This window comes from Hippocampus comes, unplaced genomic scaffold (assembly GCF_001891065.2).
Source record: "Hippocampus comes isolate QL1 unplaced genomic scaffold, H_comes_QL1_v1.1 scaffold41, whole genome shotgun sequence".
Classification (NCBI taxonomy): domain Eukaryota; kingdom Metazoa; phylum Chordata; class Actinopteri; order Syngnathiformes; family Syngnathidae; genus Hippocampus; species Hippocampus comes.
This window is the reverse complement of record NW_017805153.1, coordinates 1,365,496-1,374,077: the sequence shown is the minus strand read 5'-3', so window position 1 is coordinate 1,374,077 and position 8,582 is coordinate 1,365,496.

The following is an 8,582-nucleotide window of genomic DNA, read 5'->3' as shown; positions in this document are numbered from 1 at the left end:
CCTTGAATAATATCGGCTTCTTTCATTCATGTTATGGGTATTTTTATACAAAGGAAATTTTTTTTTGCCTGTTGAAAATTAAAGTTTACTGACATAGCCATAAAAAAATGTTGCTTGCTTTATCTGACCATATTGGAATGTATTTGTTAGGTTTTCAGTCAATTAAATTTGGTTCAATAAACAATGTGTGGTCATTTTTTAAATTTTCAATGAACATTCGATCAGTCCGGCCCTCAGCTTGCAGCAAAATTTTTTATCTGGCCCTCCGTCCATTTGACTTTGACACCCCTGTTATACAAGAACAGCAACACCATGTGCAGCGCCAGGATGACATCACTCATCTTTCCAAGTTTATTTTTTATTTTTTTTAAAGAATCACCCATCCATCCATACTCCACTCCGCTTATCCTCACGAGTGTAGCAGGCATGTTGGAGCCTATTCCAGCTGCTTTCGGGCAGTAGACGGGAGACACTCTGAACTGGTTGCCAGCCAATCACAGGGCATACATAGACGAACAACCATTTGCCAATATTGTCTGACAATGATCAGCTACCGATCGATCGGAGCATCCCTAATGGATGGATATCCATCCATCCATTTTCTTAACCGCTTTATCCTCCTATGGGTCACGGGGCGTGCTGGAGACTATCCCAGCTGTCTTTGGGCAGTAGGCGGGGGACACCCTGAACCGGTTGGCAGCCAATCGCAGGGCACACAGAGACGAACAACCATCCGCGCTCACACTCACACCTTGGGACAATTTCGAGTGTTCAATCAGCCTGCCATGCAGGTTCTTGGAATGTGGGAGGAAACCGGAGTACCCGGAGAAAACCAGGCCCGGTGAAAATGTGCAAACTCCACACAGGGAGGTCGGAGCTGGAATTGAACCCACCACCTCTGCAATGTGAGGTCGACGCGCCAACCACTGGACTACCGAGCCGCCTATCGATGGATAGAAAACCAAATTATAAGTACAGTGCCATTCATGGCTGTGACTGTGTGTGTACTTGCCTCACTGAATTAACCCAACTCAACTCAACTGTATGGAGAGCACTTTAATAAAACAACCACCGCTCTTTAAAAAGTGCTGTACTTGGAGAAAAAATAAGTCGCACGACAACAAACGATAAAACAACCAATCATTAAGATGGCACAAATACTTAAAAACTAAAACTAAAATCAAGTCTCATGCTGAGTCACAAGCCGAAGAAAAAAATGAGTTTTACGACAAGTTTTAAGATGGGAGTGAGAGAGCTTGTCTAATGTTGAGTGGGAGGTCATTCGACAGAGAGGAACCGTCAACGGAAAAGGCTTGATCCCCTTTGCTTTCTCCTCTGTATCTCTAATAGTGTCTGGGCTGCAGACCTGAGGCACCGGGCAGGTGTGTAGGGGCTAAGAGAGGGAAGCTAGGGTGAGGCCATCCAAAGATTTGAAAACAAATAATAGAATCTTAAAAAGGAGCCCGTAATAGGATGCCTAGAGCAGAGACTCAGTCAGAATAGCAAAAAGCAAAGTGAACAGAAAATAAAGCCAAGCAGCATCTCCACACACACTGGTGCACTACCCGTATATTAATACTTCAAAGAAATAATCCTAAAATTACTAAAATATTTAATTAACACCGACATTCGAACAAAGTACACACACATACGTTTTCTTAAATTAATCAAGCAGCCCCTAAACCTTTTAATGCCACACAGGTGCTGTTTGAGCATTACCGAACAAAATAATCTGGCAAAGCTTCACATTGTGCTGCTGCCGTTGTCCCTCGCCACTGATATGAATCTATTAAGGCGAGCAGCGATTCGGGTTAGCCTCAGATCATTAACTTTTGGCTCATAGCTTCCACTGGCAATGCATGAGCATACTTCACTGGAGCAAACCAGCGTAGCGATGCCACATCTGCAAGTGGCGTGTTGTCAAACATACAAAGCAACGATCTATTAAATTTTGGTGCAAATATGTGGCCCGTTACTTTTGGGAAATACCCATAACAATCTGAATTATGGGCGTCACATGTTAGAATTTGGTGATTTTCCAAACAAAATACGGACAATCCGTGACAGTTGGCATCTTTGTCATGATTATTCGTGAATGATTGGCATGCAGCATGTTGACCTGCGGCAACCACCGTGGAGCTGAGAATCTCAAGGCATGAATGCGCCCATGAAAACAAAACTGGATCATGATAATGTCACAGGGGTTTAGAGGAAGTAAAGACAGTTCAACATTGTTTAAACGATCAGGCTTTTTTTCCCTGGCGAGTCCTAATCAGATTGTTCTCTCTCACGCAATTGTCGTGGCCAGGCCAGATGGCTGAATGAGGTAAAGGCCCAAGTCCATTTCCATGGCTGAGAAAACTGTTTTGAAGCTTCTCACTCGATGCAGGCCAATCCAGTTCTGTACTAAAATGAAAAATGAATAAGACCTGACTAAGGTCCCATGAACTAAAATAGCACGCGTTAAGAGCTTGTTGCAGAATAACACCGTGTAGAAGGTAAAAGTGCTCTCAATGCGGGTTCTGGCATTAATTATGCAGCAGCTATGAGTGAATATCTATTCTTCACCTCCATATAAATAGGCTGCCTGTCACAGAGGCTGATGTCTGTCTCACGAGAATTCACAACACTTGCCTTGGGAGAAGTGTGTTCATATAACAGCCAACTGTTAATGAATAATTATGAACTTAATGTCTGTCAAACAGTTAGAACTCTCCAGTTTCACTTTGCGGTCATAAACAGAATCAAATATAACACTTCAATGAATTAGATCCGGTGGATGTTTGACAATGGTTCAGAAATATTTTGAAACATTGTTGCCGCTGTCTACTGGAAAAAAGTCCTAAAATACATGAAAAAGTGGCTAATCGTTATCACCGGAGTGTTTTCGCTTGGTTTTACTAGATTGCAATGGAGACCAACGTGACTCGGCATCTTAATAAACTTTGTTTTATAGGCGCCGCCTGTCAATAAGTCATTAGCTCCTCCACTGGAACAGCCACTTCAGAGTGACACCCACAGTTTGACAGGCAATCCCAGAACAAGGTTCATTTGGGCTCCAACTACGTTTTTCTTCAATTCACCCAACACTGGACACTTGTCAAGATGTAAAAAGAAAGTCAGATGACATTTTTCACACTGACCAAAAGCGCCAAGTCGTAAACTCGTTTGCATGTCGCATCACAACTCTTTAAATGTAGGAATTCACAATACACGGCAACCAAATGATGCTTTGATAAAATTGCTAGGAAAACAAAGAGTAAATAAACTAATGTTAGCGTTTGAGAGACCCCGGATTCCAACTGAAGCAAAGAAGCAAAGGTAAGAAATGGACATAAAAACAAACTATTTATGATTTCAGATAACACATCTAAAACCCATAACTGCCTTTAAAAGGGAAGTCAAGTTAAAAATTATCTTTCCAATAATATGTTTGATGCACCCTCACTAGTCTAAACACAGCATTCTGATTAATACTGTGTTGGTGGAATATGAATTAATTAAGCAGCAATAGTCACCTGTTTTTAATCCATTTCGGGAGGAGGCCATTTTGCCACTTGCTGTCAGCTGAAAATGACACTCACAGTTGTTTAGGGCTCATGTAACGAAAAATCACAGCGCACTTGTTTTCTGAGTTGGGTCACATGACATTTGCAGGCTGAGCTGTAATTGGTCATTATCTGAGTCCTGAGCAACTAACTGTGTTGTGATAATACATGTCAGATTAAGGTGTTTAGACTAGGGGCGCAGTACAGTATTATGACAAAGATTTTTTTTCCTCTTGACTTGCTCTTTAATTGACCCTCACGTCACATTTTTTAAGTGAACCGGTGTTGTGTACTTTGAATGTTAAGTGCTATTGTGAAATCAAAGTGGGATCATCAGTGGAAACCATTCTCTGTCATAGCACAAGAAAAAAAAACAGGTTTGTTTATCAAGTACACCCCAGGTTAATTTGACAACCACATTTGATTCAGAAAGGGGCTTTAAATCAAAATGTAAAAGAAGGCGGCGTGCCACTACTTTATCTTAGTCTGAACAGGGCTACGAGCCTGCTATGACTCTGTCAAGTGGACGAGTACCAACAATCAGTCAGGCAAGTTCCCTTGAGTCCTGATTTCTGATTGTGTTTATAAATTTAAATGAACAATCATCTAACACATCCAAGGTGAAGTTAACTGCTATTTTATTTAAGCATGCTCCGTACTACAACATCAGGTGTGCAGTACAAATAAATGAACACAGAGATTCTGTCACACAGGGAGTGGAATTTGGACCAAGGTGCACACAGGACACGTAAGTGAAAAAAAAAACAAAAACAAAAAAAACAACTGAGATTCAAGCACCGGTTCCTTCAAAGTTGAGTGGAGGTTTACAGCTATAATACATCACAGATAATACAAACCTCTCTTACAATACAATAATTTTTTATTTATATAGCGCTTTCACAACAGCTGCAGCTATCAACAAAGCGTTTTACAGATCAGTTAACATAAAATACTAAATACAGTAATATAATGCAACAACATAACAAGACATGGACAGTCATGCAATCCTAACAATATTCCAGCATACGCCTTATTATTTGAAGCAGTTATAAATGAAAGAGGAGAGAATCAAAATGTCCTTTCGCCAGGGCATCAGACTTCATCCTCAAAATGTGCACGTCTGCTACAATTTAAGTTTGAACGTAAACAAGAAGCGGGAGTACCCATTGACGAAAAAAGAGATTGGTTCACTTCTCCTGTCCCATGTAAATCCGCTTCAATTCCAAGTGCCGACTCTAAGGTCCAAATACGTATCCGCACTCCACGCCGACGCTCCTCTCTCCTTATCCTCAACTTCAGCAGCCATCCATCCTGCCGCACCAACGCAGACTGTCCAACAGGGTCAACATCTCCTCTGAAGAAAACGAGGCTTTGAAAATGCTGCCCATAACAGGTGCAAAAAACAAGCGCCTCGGGGCTGTCATGCAGCGACAGTCAAATAGTGCCGACATTCCTGCCAATCAAAATCAGTGCCGGTACACGCATGCTGCCGAGAAGGCGCAACCATCAAGCACAGATTTGTCTCCTTCGACAAATGTCGTGGCCAAAACGCTGAAAATAGTCCACAATAGGTCCACACCAAGGACAACAAACACCATATGACAAAACAAGCAAAAACAATAAAAACAACAAAAAAGCAAAGCTTTGCTCTTGCAGACAGACGGCTGTCAATTATGGCGCCAACTTAATTTCGTACCTCCGTTGAACCTTTGTACACCTATATAGAGGCCCTGGCAGTGATAACACTGAGGATGAAAGACATTTATTGAAGGGTTCAGTTACTTAATTTGAAGGTGCAGAAGCTCTGCTCCTCTGTGATTTTAAATGCGAGAAACCGGGCGCATTGCTGACTGAATGTGAGAGAATAAGAGTCTTTTAACCAAAGAAAAGCCAAGTGTTCCACATCCCTGCATGGATTCCATCAGCTCAGCCAAGTCCTCTGCCCCCCTCATTTCACCATCTTCATACCAATACTGCTCCTTCTGCCTCTGCAACCGAGCCCACCCTTACACACACACACACACACACACACACACACGCACACACGCACACACACACACCCTGCTATGATTTCTTGCCAGTGAGCCATGCCTCTGAAGCAAAGCTCCTTTACCCCAGGATTTATAATCCCAAAGGCTTCGGCAGCTGAAAGAGCACTTTGTAAAGCCAGGAGTGCTGGTGATGGCAGCTCACCTCTGGATGTTCATTACTCTCTGCATTAGTTTCCAGCTTGCAGCTTACAGCTTCTGCTGGGTCACGTTGAATGATACAATAATAGCAGAATCCATTTAACCTATAAATGCTCGCGATAAAGTGTAGCATTTGCTCATATGTTGTATATTATTCATTAATTTAGTATGGCTAGTAGCCTGCTGGATGCTCGAAATGGCTCCAGCCCGCGATTTGGGATGAGTTGCAAAATAAATAACTTTGTACCAGCCATTTTTGACCTTGCTTTATCCTAATATTTGAGAAAAATAAATTATATGAAATAGTACCTGGGGATGAACGTCGGGACTCTTAAAACACAGATGTATGTTTGGGATTGTTCCTGTTACAGCGATAATACAATTCTACGAATTCAAGCATCTGTCTTATCATGTTTGTCGACTGATAGGAGTTTCGTGTTTTGCTGTTCTTGCAGGTTCTCAAACACGTGGTAAGCCCGCACGCAAACCGGCAAAAAATTAAATGCAAAGGCTGCCACAACGACAAGGGGCAGTTTCTACATTTCAAGGAATAGGCCCGTGTGTAGCTCACCTGGCAGGTGACAGCAAATGCACAGAACTATGTGAACGTTGTTTGCTGTTGTGAAGGGACATAAGTAACTACATAAATATTACAGGGAAGTATCGTCATGTCGACTTGATGAATCTAACAACACAAGAGGTCATCAAGACAAAGCACTTTACAATGTGTCAGCAGGATTGGGTACAGTATGGTACGAAAAACTATACGCCGACCCTGAACGGCAACGACGTGAGCCCAGTGATACAGTGTTCCCTGTGACAAGATCATCCTAAAATTCTACTGCGGGTGAATAATACAAGTACGCTACGTTAGCTAGTACACCTGCTGTATAAACACAACGAGACCCCTCGCGCGCGACGCAAAACAAGAGCCAGACAGGCAGTGAACGTGAGCGGGTGATGACGTTAGCTCGACGGTCGTAAGAAGCCCCTTTCGTTGTGCAGAGGCGTGCCAGGTCAGCTACAGTGTAGCCTTCTAGGGCGACAGCAGCAAGGTCTGGGGCTGAAAGTGGCCTCGGTCGACCACCACTCACTTCATGACGAAACGAGAACCCCCGCAACGACAAGTGAGCGAGCGCAGAACAAGCAAATCGGGTAGTGTCACGAACTTACCCCGTGTGTCAATTAATGTTGGGAGTCCATTGCAAGGCGGCTCGATCGGGAATTAACGAAGCATCCATAAAGAAGGGCGAAGGGAATCGTGAATTGGCTGCCTGTCTTGTAATTCCAGATACCACGCACGAGCCTCCCTTGCTCGCTCTGCCCACTAGCAAAAAAAGAAAAAAAAATCGAGTGGAGGAACCGTCTGCAAGTGTTAACCCCCCCGATGAAGCGTAAAACAACGTCCGACAATAATACGATTTTTATTCCCTGATATTTTCTGAAGGACTTTCTTTTGAAAGATTTTATCTGTTGTTACATTCGGAGGACATTTGGTATCATGCGAATTGCGCGTGCATTCTGTGAAACAAAAACACGTAGACAAAAAACACGAGACGCTCTCTGAGAATTTCAATGAATTCTTTGTTTCCACTGCCACCTTCTGTTCGGGAACAGACTACAACTTGCACCGAGCGGGGAAGTGGGCCCTCTCGCGTTTTAAGGCAAAGAAAGGAATGATTCTCAATGGGTTGGTCGGAATCCCAAAATGAAAATGGATGTTTCCCGGCCACCTATTAAAAGAATTAGACTTAACGAGTTGGTGCTGTGGTGGACAAATACGTTGTTAGACAGCACCAATATTTTGCATCTACTGTATGGCCAAAAAGTGTTTTTCGTGCAAAAATGTTTTCGATCATGAGGAAAATAAAAGTGTACGGAAGAGGATTAGGTCCAATGAAGAAAAAAAAAAAAAAAACAAGGTCTGAGATTAAGGTCAGAATTCTGAGGTAAAAGTGAGAATCTTGCCAAACTGTTTTTTTTTTCTTCATTGGCCCTAATCCTCTTCCGTAGGGATGCGCAGCGTATCAATAATGACCCCATTTATTCTTATTGCCCATTCTGATTATTTAATGCATTATTTTTTTCAACCGTATATCAGCATGTTTTAATGCAGCATCACAATAAGAGCTACTCATCATAGGTGGACATACAGAATGCATCTTTCCCCCACAGTTTTAAGCAGTTCCCTGGTGTCATAATATTATGCAGGTGGCTCAATGGCATGCTTCGTTAAAAAAAATACCCGAAGGATTTAGAATTCCAAACATATTTTACCGCATTTCTTACAATGATTAAATTGACTCGTTTTAAAGGTGAAGGGTCCAGCTGCAGGCCCGGAGGAGGCCGATTCAGGGCAGGTAGGTTTAGGCAAGTAACTTTACGACGGATATGACGTCAGAAGGATGGTGCCCGATTCCAAAGTAAGTCGCATGTGGATCTTAAAAAGTTTAAAAGGCCCTGTAATTGGAAGATAATTTAACAGCAAAATCAACTAAAAGTAAAACGGAGTTGTGTTATTTTAATGCACGACAACAACTACGACGGTAATATTGAGTCGACGAGCGTCAATGAAAACTTTATTCTAACTTTAATCCCGGTTCCACTCACATTCTCTCGACCATAGAATATATAGCGCAAGTGAGGATGAAATGTTTTAGCACGCCTAGTTGTTCATTAATGAGATGATAATGTCAAAACGACGTTGACATTAATAATTAAATTTCGGATGAATATATGTATGTTTGTGAATGGGTAAATACTGGTCATTTTTTAAAGGGCTTTGGGCTACGTCAAAGAAGTGCGAAATGCGCAAAATATGTGCATTCAATTAAAAATTGACTGC